General features: G+C 38.7%; 1 long non-coding RNA gene across 1 annotated transcript in view; it reads left to right on the forward strand.

Annotated features, from left to right (window-relative positions):
• The window catches only part of LOC142034969 (uncharacterized), a 31,414-nt gene extending 13,018 nt beyond the window's left edge, over positions 1–18,396 (forward strand). The window contains exons 3-5 of the long non-coding RNA XR_012651781.1: positions 13,363–13,420; positions 15,795–15,933; positions 16,669–18,396. This is a non-coding gene — a long non-coding RNA (uncharacterized LOC142034969). The remainder of the gene's footprint in view (positions 1–13,362; positions 13,421–15,794; positions 15,934–16,668) is intronic.
• Positions 18,397–18,777: the final 381 nt, after the last annotated feature.

Here is an 18,777-nt window from a genome sequence, read left to right on the forward strand (position 1 = left end):
TGAATAAAGGTGAAATATTTCAAGTGAACTCAGTGCAAACCTTTTTATAACATGATATTACGGAAGGTATGTAATATGCACATGTTGTAATGAAGAAACAAACATTTCTGTGTTTGCCAGTGACATGCTAGTCATAAGTACTGTAAGCATTAAAATTAAGATGGGATGCCTGGAAAAAGCCATATTGCAGACTCCTGTTTCCTTTTACTCAACAGTGTAAGGCTTTTAATGCTTCTTAACTTCAGCTGGAATTCTTTCCTCCTTAGCCAGGATTTCAGATAGCTGCCTAAGTTGTTTGCCCCAAAACTGGTTCTAAGCATAGTTTCATACAGTTGCAGTATTAGCTACATTTACGGAAGAAAACTAACGTTCTAGTACTGTGTTATATTTCCCAAATGATGCAACAGTATGTGTTTCCAAAGGGCATAGTCTGTGCAAAAGCTGTGAGTTATTTTAATTGGTACTCAGATACACTTAAGATATTTCTCACAACCTGAATTGTACAGCATGACACATCTGTAAGGTGATGTAGTAAACTACACAGTGCAGCTAATATACCATTAAACATTGTATCCTACATAGTCTGGTGGTTCTTGTAGGCCAGGAAGGTCTTTTCTCTGTGATAGATAAAGGTATTTCTGAAAAGATGCTATATAATTTGCAGCAAGAAGTAGGCTTTCAGTCAGCTCAAGACTAACACCAAATATTTTTGAAAGCAAGTGTAAAGTATGCAGACTGAATTTCATCTACAAAAGGGACAATAGAGAAAATCACACAAACGTGTCTGTATAATACCAGGAGGTGGAATTGGACACTTGTAAATGAACATTCTTGAAAAAGTAAATGCCTATTTATTTTACAGCCAAGAATATTTCTGCTGTGGGGGAAAGAGAAATAGGAAAGTATCCCAAAAGGAAAATTTTGTTCTTTTCCCTTCAATAAAAGTTTGTTTCTCATGGCTGATTGTTCAGACCTTCCCTGAAATTCTTTGGTAGACACAAATAGTGAACAAAAACTGATTTAAAGTATAGCCAAAGAACTGACATTTATGTTTAAGCAAAGACCAGTTATATGGTTTCAAAGCTTTTGAGCAGTTATGATTGATTTCTTTTGCTGGAGTGTACAACTGTTTGGCATATTTGACCCACTGCTTGTTCAAGATGGACTGCCTTTATTGCTGCTTCCATGTGTGACCATGATCACTTCACTTTAATTCTTTATATTTCACTATGTCTTTTAGAAAAAATGAGCAATAGTTCTTGCCTAAGTGTTGATTCATTCAAGTGTTGAATCATAAAAGCACACATTAGTGACTAATTACTGATTAACTGTATCAACATCTTCAGTCAGAATATCCCCTCTAAGAGTACAAAGAACATATTAATCAAGAACATAGTGTCACATGCTTTTGGGCAGTAATGTAGAAATTATTCTGTTCTTTGTATACTAGCAGTTGAAAACCTGCTTTTCAGAAAAGTCAGGCACCTCATTTTAATCTTTTTAGAGTATAATTTTTTTAGCTCTTGAAATCTTAAATCTTAAACCATTTATAACACAAATGAAGTGAATAGGATAGGTCACTTCCTAGTGAAAATTGATCCAGTAAGTGAAAATTTCTTTTTGTTCCAGAATATGTCTTTGCTCACTGGGTTTTGAATTCATCATCTATTTCTTTTTCTTTACTTGAGTAAGATACCTTTAGCAATGGCTATCAACAGTCTTCTACCAGTATTGGAAAATTTCAGTAAAAGCTAAGAAGGAAACAATTGTTATGTTCTAGTAAAACATTAAAAAACTTGAAACATGTCATTTAACTAATAATGAAGTGTTTAATTTTTGAGCACTCTTACAAATAAAAATCAAGCATTCCAAAATAAGAAATAGATTGTAACTGAAGAGTTATTTTCTTTTTGTGGATATTGAAAAAATACGTTGACATCTTCAGAATACATTCAACATTTTGCCACATAAAAAATTTACAAAACCTGACCTGTTCCTGGGAACAACTTTGGCTTTAGCCAATCAGTTTTTAATAATGAACTAAGTTATGGAAAAACTTTCAATCAATTTTTAGTTTCAGTAGTATTTTATTAGTATTTATTTCACAGTTGTTCTGTTTGTTAGATAAGTGAGAAGTGAACTTCACAAAGATGTGAGTGTTAATTATAGTATGTTAAGATAAGCAACTGAAAGTTCTCATTTCCACTTTGACTGGTACCAAAATAGCCTATCTTATGATATTTTGACACATTTCTTTAAAACCCTCTGCTAAATCAGGAAGATAAGAAATAAATGTGTGAAAACAGAGAGCAGAAGAAAATAATTTTTTTAAAGATTTGAGCAGCTTTGAATTAGTTTATTATTCTCATCAATGGTTATAGTTATTTCTTCAGTAGAGTGGATTTGGTTCAATCACATTATATCATACTCCATGAGTATTGGCTTGGTACTACCATAGTACTTTTTGATCTATCTACAGTAGATCATGCAACACATGCACACATACGCAGCAGTGTAAGACAGAAGGGAGGAGGGGAAATAACGCAATAGTAAGAAATCAATGTGCTTACACATTGCATGAAAATAGGTTGTTATCATCTGTTCTTCCTGGTGGAAGTCCAGCCATATGTGTGACAGGGAACCTTATATATAGGATATAGGGGAATTGTGTGGTAAGTGTGTGCTGCAACGTGTGCTGTTGGGTCCTGTTCCCCTCACCATCCAGGCGTGTGGCCAGGACCATACCATGTTCAGATCTTAAGGCCACCGTACTCAGGTTTCATTCTCAAGGATAGCAGTGATACAGTGGAGAAGCAGAATACAGTGTAATTAGGTCTCATTCCAGCAGGGATCAAGGTATGACTGGAGAACTCTCTTGGACCCATGCATCTGAGAAGCATTCCCAGGTCCCTGACCTTTAGATGACAATGTTCACAAAAGGACCATCTAGATCCTTAATGAAACTCTTAAATTACTTTTAAGGTAACCACTTAAAATTTGGGTCAAGAGGCAACACATATGTCCAAGCACAAAAGGAGTGCTATAGGATTTCTTTTCTGCATTCATTTGCACCTTGTGAAATTGTTTTCTGCACTGCTGTGATATAGTTCCTTCCATTATTCTCTCAAAGGAATCATAGTCTCATATTTTTTCCCCTTTGGTGTGTTTGGCTTCCTGCTTTAATCTAATTCTCACAGCTCAGGGGAATCATCAGACCTGGCTGAGATTTGTATCTTTTCGGAGAGCTCATCAATAGTTTACATAATGCTGTGGCAAGGCCAGGGTTCACACAGCTGGAGACGTACTCAGCAAGAGTCCCGAGTTAAGCAGAAAAAGCCTTCTTGAGCATCTCAACTTTGTTTAAAGATTTTTTTTTTTCTTCTGAAGAAACCAAAACAACACAAAAGCGGTGTGTGCAGGTTTGCTGGCAGCTGGTGTGCTGTGACTGATGATGCTTGTGTTAATTATGCTCTCACTATTACCATGTGATCCACCCATCTGCTTTTTGAAGCCAGCTGTTTTCCTTTATCTTCCTGTTGAACTACCAGTTATTCAGGGCAGTGACCATCTTTATGAGGTGAGCAAGGAGAGAAGCAAGTGCAGTGAAACTCTGATATGGGGGTAACACTGTCATGACTCAAATAACAATCAAACTAAAAGCTAGTAAAACACAGGTGTAGCCACATTATCTTATATGTCTTTAATTATTAACTAAGACTGGACTAAGAATGTGTTGAGAAGATTAAATTGTTGAGTTTTGCCCTTCCTAGAATTCAGAAAATGTCCTTAGCCATCATCGGATGTCTAATAACGCAAGTTTTATTAAAAAATGTTTGCCGTGCAACTAATACAAAAGTGTTTTACCCAATTTACTTCTCTCTCTTTAATTTGTGACTGATTGCTCAAGTTGTGCAATATTCTTACAGCCTTTTAGTGGATAAGCCATACCTTTTAGCCTAGAAAAGCCATACCTTTCAGCCTTTTGTGCATAGGAGAACACTGGCATTCACATGGAGAGCAACCATTCTCCAGGCAGTCATGCACAAGCAAAAAAAAAAAAAAAAAAAAAAAAGATCCTGTAAAATAATGGAAAAGGCGCATGACCATAGTTAAAAAAACTGTTCTGAACTAAAAAAAGTTTGTGAACTGTTGCTTCACAGTGTTTGTCCAGTTCTTGATCAAACAGCCATATATATATATATATATACAAACACCCCAAACACAACAGCCTAAACAAAGCTGTTCTTATGATTCCAGAATTCCTGTACTGGCCTTTAATCACCAAATATGATCTTGTTCTCTCCTTCGGAAGAACACCCTGCCCCTCTGCCCTGCCTTTAATGGTCCCATGTGTTATTTTCTTGATCTCATATTTTCTTTTAAGAAGCAAATGATCACAATCAAACAATGAAAAAAAAATCAGTTAACAAGGTTCCTCAAAGCTCTTACCTATGTATAAAGGAAAGACTATACAATATTTAGAATTATCTTAATGTTGCCCTGTGGAAGTTTTAGTAATATTATTATTGTTCAGATTATCTTTAGCTTTCCTCATTTCACTGATCTCCGTGAACTACATTGCAGACCCTACTTTTCCCTTAAACATCCTTTGATCAAACGCATTAAAACAGAGAAGAATTTGAAGGGGAATAATGTTGCATATTGGAGACTGGGAATTTCTGCAAAGTAGACTTGTTCACATTGCACAAACATTTAGGCCTTTCCTTTTATCAAATGTGGAAAGAACTAAGTAAAACTAGGCTGAGCATGTAAGATGTGTTGATATAATGGCATGTCAGAAACAGAAATTTACAATTACCAAGTTTTTGATGTAATTGAGAAGTATCAGAGAAACTTGAGGTTTTCCATGTTTTTCTTGAAATTTCATGGCAATATTCATAAATCTGACTCAAATGCTGTCAGTCTGATATTATATAATGATATAATCTGCCTGAGCTACAATTTATTTTCCAGCATAAGGAAAATCTTGTATCACTGACATACTGCAGCCTGGATTTAAAACTGAGAAGGAAAAAGTGTTTGAGGCATGAATGAAATCATTCTCAAGGGAAGACTGGAGTCCATCATTTGAAGATCTGGCTCCTATTGCTCTAGCTTACTGCATTTGAGTGGGTATTGGAGGCATTTATCAAGAGTGAGCGATTCCTCTTATTAGCAGTAGGTTACACATAATTTCAGCATGGCAGTTGAGATAAAGGTGAAGATTCTTCCTGTCATCCTAGTCCTAATGCATCTAGCAGGAGCTCTGGCACTTCCTTGGAGCCCAGATTTTAATCTTAAGCTTTACTCTGAATTTTTCCAGATCTTGATTTTTCATAAATTGGAACAAATAGAATAGAGATTTTTCTTGTGGTTTTATTGTTTGTATGTTTTCTTTAAAGTTCTGGCCTCTTGTTTGCAAGAAAAGTCACTAACTGACAGGTCAAATTTTCTTGAATAAATAATCCAATTCTTAGAAGAGATTCCAATAGCTACTGCCTGTCTTCAATTTCTCAGTCACATGTAAACATTATTCCATGTTAATTCTTCCTGGGTACAAATATTACTTTGAAAAGACTGATAACTGGACTGCTCTGTGTGCTTCTAACATCTGAAACAAAATGGACCCCTTAAACGTATATCAAAGCAATTAACCTTCTTATCATGTGCTTGGGAGCATGCAAGGTGAAGTAGCACTCTGGTGACATCATTGTCAGGTCACCCTACAAGAATAATGAAATCATATAGAGAGGTGTGCCCTGAGGCATACTCTGTTGCCATAATTAGGTTGAAGGCTCCCTTGGAAATGATGCCTTATTGCAAGAGCATTTGCAGGAGCTAATCGTGGTATGTTTTTGCATCAGTATTGGCGTACTGCATCATTTATGGTCTGAAAATAGCTGTAATTGTGTGCATGATTGAGTCATTTCCTGAATTTAGTATCCTAAGCAGAGTACGAATTAAATGACTAACACACTCTTGACTTTGTCATCTTTTTTATCTCTGGCTGGATTCTTAAAAAGATCTCTCTGTGCTTTTGCATTTTTAAGCCAAATTAGATTTGGTGTATTTTAGTGCTGCTGAGACTGACAGGTTAGCAATAATCATTGTTTCCAGACAGAGTGCACACAGGTGCTGTGAGATCTTCCTACCCTTTCGCAGCTCTGCCAGTGCATTTCTGATCAGCACCACCTCTGCTGTGCCAGGGACTGCAGCTTTCCTCCGAACAGTAGGCACTGTGAATCTTTGACATGGAGAAATGATCAGCAGGGGACGAGGTTGAGGTCGTCACTCCTGTTTCATTTGCACCATAAGTTGGAAACAAATGCACTCTCCTCAGGTACTTCCACTCTTGCATTGTATCAGTCTGCATCTCAGGAGGCCCCTTTTCCTTGGAATTTTGCCTGTGGTCCTTTCCTACTCATAGGGTCACCTTCTCTTAGTTGTGAGGCTGTACTCTTGTCTTTTTAACTGGCAGATCCTCCAGAGAGGATGAAATGACAGTTGTTTGCAGTCTTGTGAAAGCAAAATAAACAACTGGCACTGGTTTTTAAAATAGTGCTAAAGATCTAGAATCCTGCTGCCACTCAGAGGGTACAGCATATTAATTATGAATCATCAATATTTTTGGTGCCATCATTATCACACACCAGAAAAAAGCAACCCACAGTACTTGCATTCATATCAAACCCTTTTATTTCATTTATTTGGACTGCTTTTCTATCCTGTACCAGTTAATCGCTAGCCCTATTTCAACTCAGAATCTGAATGTTATTTACCATCTGTCTCCAAGGGATGCACTTGCCAAGTCCCTTAATTTGCTATAATTGGCAGGTTTTCAGTGTACATAATTTATATTAAAAAAAAAAAAAAGCCGCAATCCTGAAAAAAAAGAAGATTAATTAAACCATTTCTTCTGGGCCCCTAGAAGTGTTCCAAAAGGATGGCTTTAAGGCCGCAAGGTCTGCTCTGTGTATGTGCTGTCACAGCTGATCACATTAAAAATGTATGTTGGGTTGGTCCCTTGTGCCTATGTGCTGGTCAGAAGGATGTCACTGGCACCTGGGTAACATCACACATAAACAGTGAATTAAACATCTTGCATTTGCATTTGTGCCTTTTGTTCACACACTAGAAACTCCTAGGCTGCAGTATAATTTATGGATACCTCCATGTAGGCAATTCTGTAGCTGATATGATAGGAAACGCTATGGAAAAAAAAAACCAAAACCCCAAGCAGATGTACAGAATACTAAATAGAGCTACTGAAAGACCACAAATGGACTGAAAGACATTGCACATGTGGTTTGTAAACATGATTTATACCTTTCTTTCTCTTAGCTTCTTGCTCCTGACAGCACCTGGTTAATAAGCGCGTGGTGCAGTGACGCAGTGATGTAATGCCCTGTGTAGGCAGCTGTCAATCTAGGGGATGTCAGCAGTTCTCCTGAGTTACCCGTGTGAGGATGCTGCTGACTACAATATCTCTTTTGCTGCAGTTCTCCCACTGTCCTTTCAAGACAGTGACAGAGGAAAGGTTGATAGGGAAAGGGATGGGGATGATTCATTGTATTTGGCCTGGGAAAGGAAAAGAAAGGAAAGGAAAGGAAAGGAAAGGAAAGGAAAGGAACAGATGAATATGAATATTTCCTTGCTCCTTTTACTAGACCTATGATGATATCCAAGTGATACATGAGACCTTCACCAGCCTCAGGAGTTGCTGACGTGACCATACAACCCTCTTGTGTGTCAGTCACTGTGTATTTATTTATATAAGCCATCCAAGAAAAGCACGAATTAACTAAATTGTGTGAAAACAAAGCTGGATAGGTCTGTTTCGATCCCTGTTCCATTACAATTTGGCATGTGCCATTTCAGACACAAATGAGAGATGCTTTTTTCTTGTATTGCTCATTTTCCAGTGGTTCACACCGCCCCTTTTGGAAACTCAAGTACCCATTTGCTAAAACTAACTCTCCTAAGGTACAATGAAAACATAGGTGAAGTTGAGAGGAACTTTTAGTTCTTTTTTGACTTTGTGAAATTTCAGTCTTCTTCAGGGAAAACATATTTTCCAATGTCATGAGATGATGATTTCTTATAGTATTTCAAATGGAAAAACTTAGGCTCTGTAACTGGACATAACCTGTACTGATTATGTTTTAGGAAGTCATTCTGAAGGAAGGAGGGATGAGTCAGTGGTTGTAGTGTTCACTAGATTAGCTAGTGTCAGTTCTTTGAAATCCACTTTTTAGATTACAGAAAAACACATTCTAGATTTCCTTCCCCAGTAAAATTCTGGAAAATTCCCTTCCAGAGTTAGTTTCTGTGGAAATGAACCCTTTTCCAGTACAACAGAAAAGTATTCAGATGAATACAGCAGTGGATATGATATAAATTCCTAGGTGTATTAGATCGGAGAGACACAGCAATACTGCAAAATGCAGCAAACTTGAACAAATATACATCCTAAATTGCTTCCTTCAGAACTGGGAGAATGAAACCTGTTGAGACTGTCAAAAAAATTAAGACAGGTATCACACTGTGGGACAGCAGAGGTCTTGGGGAAAGTAGCAAGAACAGAGGAACCATCAGTTCTCCAGACCTATGTCGAGGTCTGCTGTGAAACTCAACCTTTGTAATGTCATGGAGTTTTACCCCTTCCCTTAGTTGAAAGCCTTCCCTAAACCCAATCTTTTCCTTGTCATGTTAAGGTCTGAGAAGTAATGTGAGCTGTGACTGATGGTTTTCCTGTTCTGCTGGAAATGGGACTAGTTACTCAAGTGCTCTATGATATTCTAAACTACCACTGTTCTTCTGTAACTGAAACACACTAATTCAGAGCCAAGTTCATTAATAATTGATCTACATCAGGGATGTCATGCTTTATCCAAAGAATATTTTATGCAGGTATTGGGGTGTATATTGCCTGCCCAACTCCCAGTGTAAAATTGAAAACTTTAACAGTGCCTTCAAGCACCTCTGCAAGATTTGGGCAACTGAATGGCTAAATGGGTACACTAAATAGACAATGGAGGGGACATATTCCCTTTTGCCTGCTTTTGGACTAGTTACCCCAGGAGTTAATGAATATCCTTATACAATATTGAAGTCACAAAGAAGTATGGTCCAAAAAGAGAGGCTAAGCTTCACAAAATAGGCATGTGAAACCAGAGATGATCGTCTAGGTTTTTTTCTAGATATTCTATGCAATTCTCTATATTATAGATCATGTTTTAAGGCAAAGTACTTAAAATAGTGATGCCATGATGATCTGATTCTTTTTTTCCTTTTCATACCTGTTTCTTTCAGTGATTTAAGTTCTTGCAAATGCATTGCAAGCTGATTTGTTGTTGCAGGCCCTCTTGCAATGGTATCAGAACAAGCTCCAGCTTTCCTGTGATTTTTGGTGAGTAAGAGGCATAGAATTTGGTCTGCTCTAGGTCATTGCTCAGGGTGTCTGAATCGTTGACTGCTCAGTGGATTTTGACAGCTATGAGAGAGGAAAAGGACCACAGTTATTTTACCCAAACTGTTATAAGCATGAGCGAGACAGATGGTTATCTTACATAAACCTTGCACCTTAGGAGAAACTGTCCCATACATTACATGGCAGTTCTAGATCCAGTTTTCTTCCTGACTGATGACAAAGTCCATATCACAAATCTGTCGTGAGACTGAGAGCACCTGAGGCTAGGGCATTTCAGGGAATTTCATTCCAAGTCCCAGCACCTTTCTCTATCTATGTATCTACCTACCTGTCTATCTATCTATCTACCTACCTAATCTCCCCAAGCTATGTAGCTATCGTTGTCACTTTTAAACAAGAACCTAACTACTCATTAAAAGGGTTTTTATCTAGACTTTCTTAGAAGCCTGGAAGTGTAAACCAACCCTACACACTGACTCAAAAGAACACAAAGTATATCTTGTTCAAGTTGCATACGTTTGCAGTCAAATATCTGATTTTCATGGATCTGACATATGATTTAGAGTTTTCTGGAATTAGCGAGACGCTAATCTTAATGAGTATTTTCCAAAGCACAGAGATTAAGTTTGATAAACATGTCCTGTTCCCCTATTCTTGTACATACATCAAAATATCACCTAAATAGGGTAATAGGTTTTTTAGCCTACCCAAAAGGCACAGATACAATGTAGCAAGTCATACTGATTTTTTTGAAGGCAGGACCAACTTCAACTTGCCACTGCCTCTGACTTGTCTTGTGAAGAACAGGCACTTTAAAGTGGAACATATCTGAGAAAGACCTTTTCCTGGTGTTTTGTTTGGTTTTGTGTTTTGCTGGTGGTTTTTTTTGTTGTGTTTTTTTTGGTTTTGTTTGTTTGTTTGTTTGTTTGTTTTTAAATTTTTTAAAATATTTCATCCAAATCAGCCACATTCTGGAAAAACACTTGGATTTTCATAACACAGCTTTCATCAAAAATGCCTAGGAAAAAAAAAAAAATCAGTCAGAGATAACCAGTAATGGAAGGAAAGATACAGAATAATTTACAGAGAATGCCTGTGTGAAGGCTACAGTGTTCAGATAAAACTTATTTCCTTTCATACCTAGCATGTATCAAGCTGAATTACAATGTCTTTAGTTTTTCAAATTAAAAAAATTAAATGAGGAAAGAAGAAGAGAAGGGAGAGTAAGGGTAACAAGCACATTCCTACATTTCTACATAGAATGCTCATCGTGCTATCTATCAAGATGACTTTTTTCTGTATAAACTTTTTGTGGTACCCAGGTCTCATCTAAATATTAATGCTAGCCCTCCAGATTAAGCTATTCTGAAAATCCAGCTTGCTGAGGTCTTTAAAACTCTGATCTTTACTGAATTTCTCTAAGGGAAGCTGAGTCCTCTGGGAAATCTGGCCTTTGACGTAGGCATGGTGACATTTGTGCACAAGTCAATCTATGGGTAAGATTTCAGTGCTTGGTGTTTTCAGAGCAGTGGCTCTCCTCTAACCCTGGAAGATTTGTCCTTTGCACCATAGTGCTTTTATTTTGTTATTTGATTCATGCAGCTCTCAGTGGCTATTCCAAAGAATGGCTGCAAGGTCATGGGAGTCTTTGCTGATTCAGGAAAGACATGTTTCATTGCAAAAGGCTGCTTTTATTTTGTTTTTGTTTTCCAGCATGTACGCATGGAATGCTGTTGTGGTTGTTTCAATGTTTACAAGATATTTCCTTCAGTGATAGTTTCATTTCTGCCAAAAGAAAAGTTAAAAAAAATCCATTAATGAGCTGACAGTGCTTTTAATACTGCTTCAAAAGGAGAGGGAATGCTCGTGTGCCAAACAAATGTTTGGAACAGTCTCAAACAGCAACATTTGTTCTGCAAGGGAATGATCCACAATAGGACACTTCAGCTGCTGAACATCTAAAAGTACTCAGATGATGCAGTGCTCAGATGGTCAGCCTGTTTCCAAGATAAGTAGCATTTCTGTTAACGTGGCAAAAGACTGTGCTCTACCTAATGCAAAGAGAGGGAAAATCTCCCAGCTCAAGGTTTAGGACTTCCCGCAGGAAAAAGCTACAGAGCTTTAGGCAGAAGTGTGAATGTGGGAGTAGTGCATGTCTTGGCTCATCAAGATGGGGGATGCTCTTGACAGCATAGAGGTGCATTCTTGATGTTTATCAAACTTTCTGACACATATTTATCCGTTTCGAGACAGTGACAAAAATGTTACAAGCATTTTAGTAAAATGTTAGTCTCATTTTCTGACCAGAACCTTATAAGAAAATGACAGCAAAAAATTTGAAAAACAGGATTTCTTGCTTTCACAGGCACTATGCTGTCTGAAACCATCCCCTAAAGAATGAGTATGAGCTAGGAAATAACAAATATACCTCACCTGAAAGCTTCTAAAATATTTACCCTCTTTTAATTGTTACTCTCTTTTTCAAGAAATTTCCACCAAACACATGCATTGCATTTTAAAGATTATTCAAGGGCACAGCTGTTCTTTTCTGGTTTTCACAAGCTTGGGCTAGCAGTCAGGCAATGTAGTTCCTCCATTTGAAGACCTGAACACTTGAAGTTGCTGGCTGCATTGTGTTTGTCCATGCAATCTGAGTGAAGACTTACCTTTTAGATAATTTGACTGTCTCTTGCAGGAGGTCTTAGCAATGAGAACCACTGACTTGGAATTAACTTGATGTTCCCAACAAGTACAGGTAGCTATTTACACTTAGAGCATGATCATGAGGGAATTATTCTGCAGACTGCAGCTAAGCTGCTTGTACAGTTCCACCTGGGAGAAGCATCAGAATATGGCCCTGTACACTCAGGGCAGATCTGCTATTCCACCAGGGCAAAAAATGTGAGTATTCTTACTGATATTAAGGTAAATTGTGTTCAATTTACTCCACAGATCATCATTTGGACCCAGATCTCAGCTAGTGTTAATTGATGGAGCTCTGAATGTAATTAAACTTTGGAAGCTCTCATTGCCTGAGAATCTGTGCCGTAGATTGCTTTTAGAATAAGCTTATATTCGGCTTGATCTATTCACAATTGCAGTTTATGCTTTAACTGAAGGTAAGTGATGGCTATTTGGTGATTAATATCCTGTTCTCATGCCAAGTCAACTTAAGATGTGCTGACTTAATTTGTCACTAACCAGCAGTTACTATCTAACCATAATTATAAGAAAAAGCACATCATTTTGACCTTTGAGTAATCATGTGGGCAGTCCGTCCCTTAAAGTTTGCTTCTAATTTTCTATTAAGCTAGCACTTCCTTCTCTGAGGAGATCTTTGCAAATGCTTTGCAAAAAGGGGAGTTACAGGGAAGTGGAGGCTGCAGTTTTGAAGGTGGTTTATGAAGCTGAAGCTGATGAGGGACACTTTCAGAAGGATCAAAGGCAGCAGCAAGACAATTCTTTGTTAGACAAAAAAATCAATTGCTAATTATGACATCACAGTGCAGGCATGTGTGTGTGTGTGTGTGTAAGGGGTAGCGGTGAGTAAGTGTTTGTCAAGCAAGGTGCAGATGCGTCAATCATAAATGTAACAAGGTTTAAGCCCCAGGGACCCTTAAGTGAAAAGGCTCTGGGTGCAGTCAGTGCCATCACCAACTTTGCCTCTTTTGGGAAAGACAAGGAGTTGGGCTGCTTTGAACCTTCTGTGGAGTCCCGCTCTGACCACTGGTTGCAGTGGCGTGATTCACCATTTCATTGAAGAAACTTTTCTGCCACCCACCTTCAGTAATTCTTTCTAGGGGGATGCAGTGGGGATCTTATTGTGCAGTACTACATTTTGGGAGTCATTATGATGAAAATTAATGTCTGCTCAGAGGTACTGTTTTGGGCGCAAAAATATTCTATATGTGTGTTCTCTTTTCAAATAACAGGAGAGCTCCTCCAAGAAAACAAAAGCTGCTTCCTTCAGTGCAGAAAGGCAGTAAAGAGGTGAGATTGCCTGCAGTTGGGTTCATGCCTGTCTATTTCCAAAGGCAGGGAAATTATAATTTTTTCAAATTCCCTCAGGCAGCAGTAGCCAAGCCAAGTCGACTCTAGCCAGCTCTTGTTTGTAAAATGTAATTCTGTGGTAATGAGCTGGTGACAACTTGAAGAAAAGAGTCTAAACATCCTGAAAACAATTCCAAACATGACTAAATGCGAGAAGGAAACTTCTAATAACTGCCTCATGGGAATCAAGAGCCCTACATACAAATGCAAAAATCATTTATTTTCTAGACAAGAATATATATATTATCAACCTCTTCCTTTCTTTTCCTCCCTGAATATATATGTAGGTAAGCGTATATCTCTATACCTGTTATCTGTCTCTCCAAATGACCTATATTTCATGCAGAAGCTAGCAGTTTTGTCATTGTTGGAAAAAGCAGAAATTGAAGTCTTAGCCAACACCTGATGTGACCACAGGAGATGGGAACAGATTAGAGCTGTGTGTGTGATGGTGTATCTACCTGGAGATTTTTATGCTACATTGTTTTGATTTCACAATTTTTGAGACTTGCACTAGGCAACAATGCAGCAAAAATAACAAAATAATACAGAAAAATGTTGCATTATTTATTTTAACAAATCACAAAATAATCAATATATTGTATACAAAGGGGAACCAAGCTGGTTTGTTCTCTCTGAGAGAATCCATTGTATTCCAAAGCAACTCAACATCCTCTTCTTCTTTTGGTGTTTTCCCCTTACCCGTTTGTGGTTTGCCCACCTAAGCTGGTGTAAATTTCTTGTGTTCCTGGTATGCTAAAGTAAAATATCTAAGAGGCAAGGAATTTTATTTCAGTCTAAAACACTATGACGAGCTGCAGCAATAATGCTGAGGACACCATAGTCTAAAGATATAATTTCTTAGGATGTGAACACCTTTTTTTGGACCTCAGGATCGCAGGATCCTCCTTGCATCCCTGTTCCATGTCCCAAACCTCTAGGCCACTTGCAGTGAGTATAATTTCTGTCAAAACCATGTCCTTTTTTTACCTCTTGTACAGAAACCAAAGAAACGGGCTCGAAAAATTTCAGACCAGTGCTAGACATCAGAGACAGTTTGCCAGGGAGTCACTGTTGTCTGTATGTGAGTGGAACTGTGCTTGCATTAGCTGCCTTAGTTCAAAGCAGGTCAAGCTGTAAAAGAGCTTGCCAGGGGTTGAATCCTGAGTGTTACCTGTTCGTGGATAAGCAGGGCACTAACACTCAAATCCTGTTATTCCAGTGGTAATCACAATCAAGTGTGTTTATAGTGGAAATCTGAGACTCATCTGAGGCCCCTGAATAGCATTTTATTAATGGTCACTTTTTAACGAAGTTGTCACATAAAAGAATTACTAAGAGAGAATGTGACGACTCATTAAACAGAAATTCCAGCTTCATTCTGCTTTGTACGGTACAGCTTGTCTAGTGTTCATGTTTAACACTTAGGAGTTCTTCCAGAATAATGGGAAGGGGGGAGGGGGGGGCATATTTCAGAGTACACTGGCCGTCTATTTCTTTTACCATAAGCCATTTTTTTCTTTGTGTGACTTATGCTAGATGTATCTGATAACCATTCAGTAACATCAAGCTGGATTTCTAGCATGTTAATTACTTTTGTGGTGGTTTACAGCAGAAGATAATACAATGAAGGGGGTGGCTATTCTGTGTCTTTAATATCCACACTATCTTCTCACCAAATATAGTCTTGAAAGCTTTTTATGGAGTCTGAGAGAGCAGAAATATAGCTGGATGTTCTCAAACTTAGAAAAACAAAAGCAACAAATAAACCTTGGGAAAAATCAAGGCTCATTTGTAAGATCCTTTGTAGCAGAGACTGAGTTGGCCTTTATGGCCACTGCAATATTAAAAGGAATAATAATTCCAAGCGTTTAATGATCTGGCATCCCAGTCCTCTCATCTTCTCCATGGTAGCCGACAGTAAACTCATTAAGAGTCTCTCCTCAACATTCTGAAATTACCACTTAACACCAAGAGTGATATTATTTTTTACAGCACTGTGTTACAAATCTATTTAACTTCCAAATACCTATGCCCACTGTATTTGTAAGCACATGGATTAAGGGGAGCTTTACCAGGCTGCGTGAACATGTTTTGCTTTGTTCTGTTGCGGCAAGGGAGCACACTCTTTGCAAGATTGATATAAGAAATTTTCACTCCTGTTGTCCAACTGGAGAGATGAAGTATCAATGCTTCCTGCTGATGAATGTGTGCGTCCAGCATAGCTGCGCTCCAAAATCTGCTGATTGGGTTTATAGTTTAAAATCCAGTATAACCTTAGGTAGTTTTCCTCACATTGCTTCCTCTTTTTCAGGAGATACAAAGCCTTTTGCAGTAAGTAAGCCTCACAGATCCAGTATTAATGCATGTCATGCAGCAAAGTTGGAAGGAGCTGTTTGGGGATAGCCAGTGAGTCAGCAGCAGGGCTGAAAAAACTCAAGGAGCCCTTGGAGGTAATCGCTCTTATCCATTTGACCACCAAACTGCAATAAGTGCTTGCTTAAGTGCTCAGCTGCTGTTGAACCTTGAACTTTCGAGGACATTGGGGTAGCAGATAAATGCTGAGCAGTCTAAGAGCAGACGCCCATTTTTCAGTGGAGGGGAATTAGCAGCCAAAGGGTTAATCGTATCTGCTGGAAGAGCGGGGGCAGTTGAATGCTCACTGCCTCAGTCCTGGGGCCTTTCTGCGAGGGAATTCAGGAAAACAAGGCCAGGACTCTTTGAGAGAAGCCAAAAGGTTCAAACACAGAGGTTTCTTTTGCCAGCGTGGCAAAAACACCTATAAATTCATTTACATTGTTTGGGGAACTTTTATTCGGTCGTGATTCTAACACTCTTGATCATGCTGCTGAGTGTTCAGGTCTAACAATTGGAGAGCTGGTGGTGGCCACTGTGGCTGGGTAGTGCCCTGCTGCTGCCAGACAAGAGAAGGGATCCTGCAAGCCCCTGCGGACAGCCCCAGCTTTGTACTGCTGACAGAGATATTTCCTTTATGGAGAAAAATCCTTTTTTTCCTCTGCTTCATTCTTTGAAATTAGATTTGCTCAAAGCCCCTCCCAAGAGGTCTGTCTACGTTCAGAGGGCACTGGTCAAATGTAAGCCCTTGAGTTTGGGAAGGCGTAGGCACATGATGTAAATGGCACTACTTGCTGCGCATTAAATTAATCACGTATGTATGTCTTTTGCAGAGCCAAGACTATGATGAACTGTCAGCCAATATAAAGCAGAAAAAGGGCAGATTTTACAGTTGCTGTGGATGCCTGATATCAGCTTCTCTGGAAACATTCAAGGATATTTTTGGTTTAAGATTAAGAAGTCACCAGATAAATTATTAACCAGCTGAATCCTACTTATTTTATGTATATGAGCAAACTGCACCATTGAAACAATATTCTGCACTCAGGGCTGTCAGTGGATATTCACACATTGTTCTTAATGTGTTGTTTCTTTCCTAAAGCAATATTAGTTTAGATGTTTTAAACATGAACCTGATTTTACATCTTCATTTGCAGCCTTTTTTGCCCAGTATTGACAAGATGTGAATTTTCTTTCTTCAGTGAAGATGCAGGCCTGAATTCTCACTCTTTACCTATGCTGTTGTACAAAGTCTGTCATTATACTGGTCTAAAAAAATGTTAATAAGGGAGTTTTAAGGGGGTTTGAGCCTGTGCAGATTGCTTGCAACTAAATGCTGACTAAATGCTGCCACTGAGTTGTCTCATGCAACATTTTTGGGAATCTGGCTCAGATTACCTAAAGAGTTGTTAATTTTAAATTTGTTTAGTTTAAAAAGAAAGAAATGCAAACACAGAGGAGACAATGCCTTAAAGTAGAGAAGAATGCCAGGTTATTCTTATTTAAGAAAAACTTCTGTCCCCTCACGTCCACATCCAGCTGGATTTCTGTGCAGAAAATTGCCAGACAGTTTAAGGATTGTTGAAATCTTTGCTAAGACTGCCCCCCACCCCAGGTCCTGAATGTCTTTTGACAATGCTCTGCAGCTTCCTAAATATGGCTGTGAAAAAAAATACCGAAGCAAAAGAATACTCCTGAATGCTTCTGAAAGACCTACTGTGCTGCACAAGGGAAGGACTGGCTGATACTATCATGCGATGCTTTCCTTGCTCTTATCTTAGGACACGTAATGTCTCTTTTTCCACCTACATATTGTTATGGTGATCCCTGGTTTCCTCCCTCCTCCTCCACCCTTCCCTCCCCCTCCCCAGTGGCAGTAAAGCCAAAGGGAGAAGGAACCTTTAAGAAGTGGTGTAATTATTAACTAATTTTGATCTTGGGAAGGAGGGCAACCAAAGTATTTCCTGTTTCCTATAATTAAGGACTCAAGACTCAGTTCTGCCACACACACGCATGCATTGTTTATTTTTAATGTACTCTCCATGGAATATAATCCACTGCTTTATTTCTATATCTTAGGCCAAATTCATAATTGGTGTAAACAGCTGCAACTCAACTGACAAGTCCTAAAATGGGGGCAGAGGAAAAAATGAGGTTATAAGGTTTCATCTGCTTACATCAGGAATGCATTTGTCCTGTTTGTTCTTCCCCTTCACCTCCTAGTGATCTTGGGAATGAGACCAGCGGAGGCAGGGGAGTCTCTGAACTATACTGAAGGAGAACAATTTGGCCTTGCAAACTCGAAAGAATTGGGCAATCTGTATATCCATGGGGCAGGACATGGCCACTTGGCTACAGATACTAAAGATGAACAATCCCATACATCCTGCTGGTAAAACTTCCCCACAGTCGGTAAGAGCTGGAGCCCGCATAAGGAATCTAAATCTGTAAATATTGCGTGGAAAAATGAGATTTGGAATGACCTAAATAATTGCATTGGAAGAGTCCCATGCAAGTTGCTGAATATACCATTGGAACTCAATAAATAACAAACAGCCAGATGTGTGCAGTTTTTAGTGTATTTTACCTGATGTCCATGTCTTCCTTTGTGACTAAATACCACATTCTCCCTAGAAGGGAAGGCAGGATTGGCTGAAACACTTTTTGAACTGTTCCCTGTTTTTGATCCACACTTGAATGTGTTGCTATTGAGAGCTGTCACATCATTGTACACAGAACGCTGATGCCTTCTGTCACATTTAGACTGCCGTTGATGTGGGTTTGGTACGGGAAAGAGTAAAGTGATACAGTTTTGGAAGTAGATGCTGATGACTAGCAGTCAGAGGAGGACATGAGTGTGACTGTAAGTTCTCCTCCTATCAGTTTCTTTATGTTTGGTATCACCACTTTCCATCTTCTAGGGCACTGACATTATAACAAAT

This window comes from Buteo buteo, chromosome 9, assembly GCF_964188355.1.
Source record: "Buteo buteo chromosome 9, bButBut1.hap1.1, whole genome shotgun sequence".
NCBI lineage: Eukaryota > Metazoa > Chordata > Aves > Accipitriformes > Accipitridae > Buteo > Buteo buteo.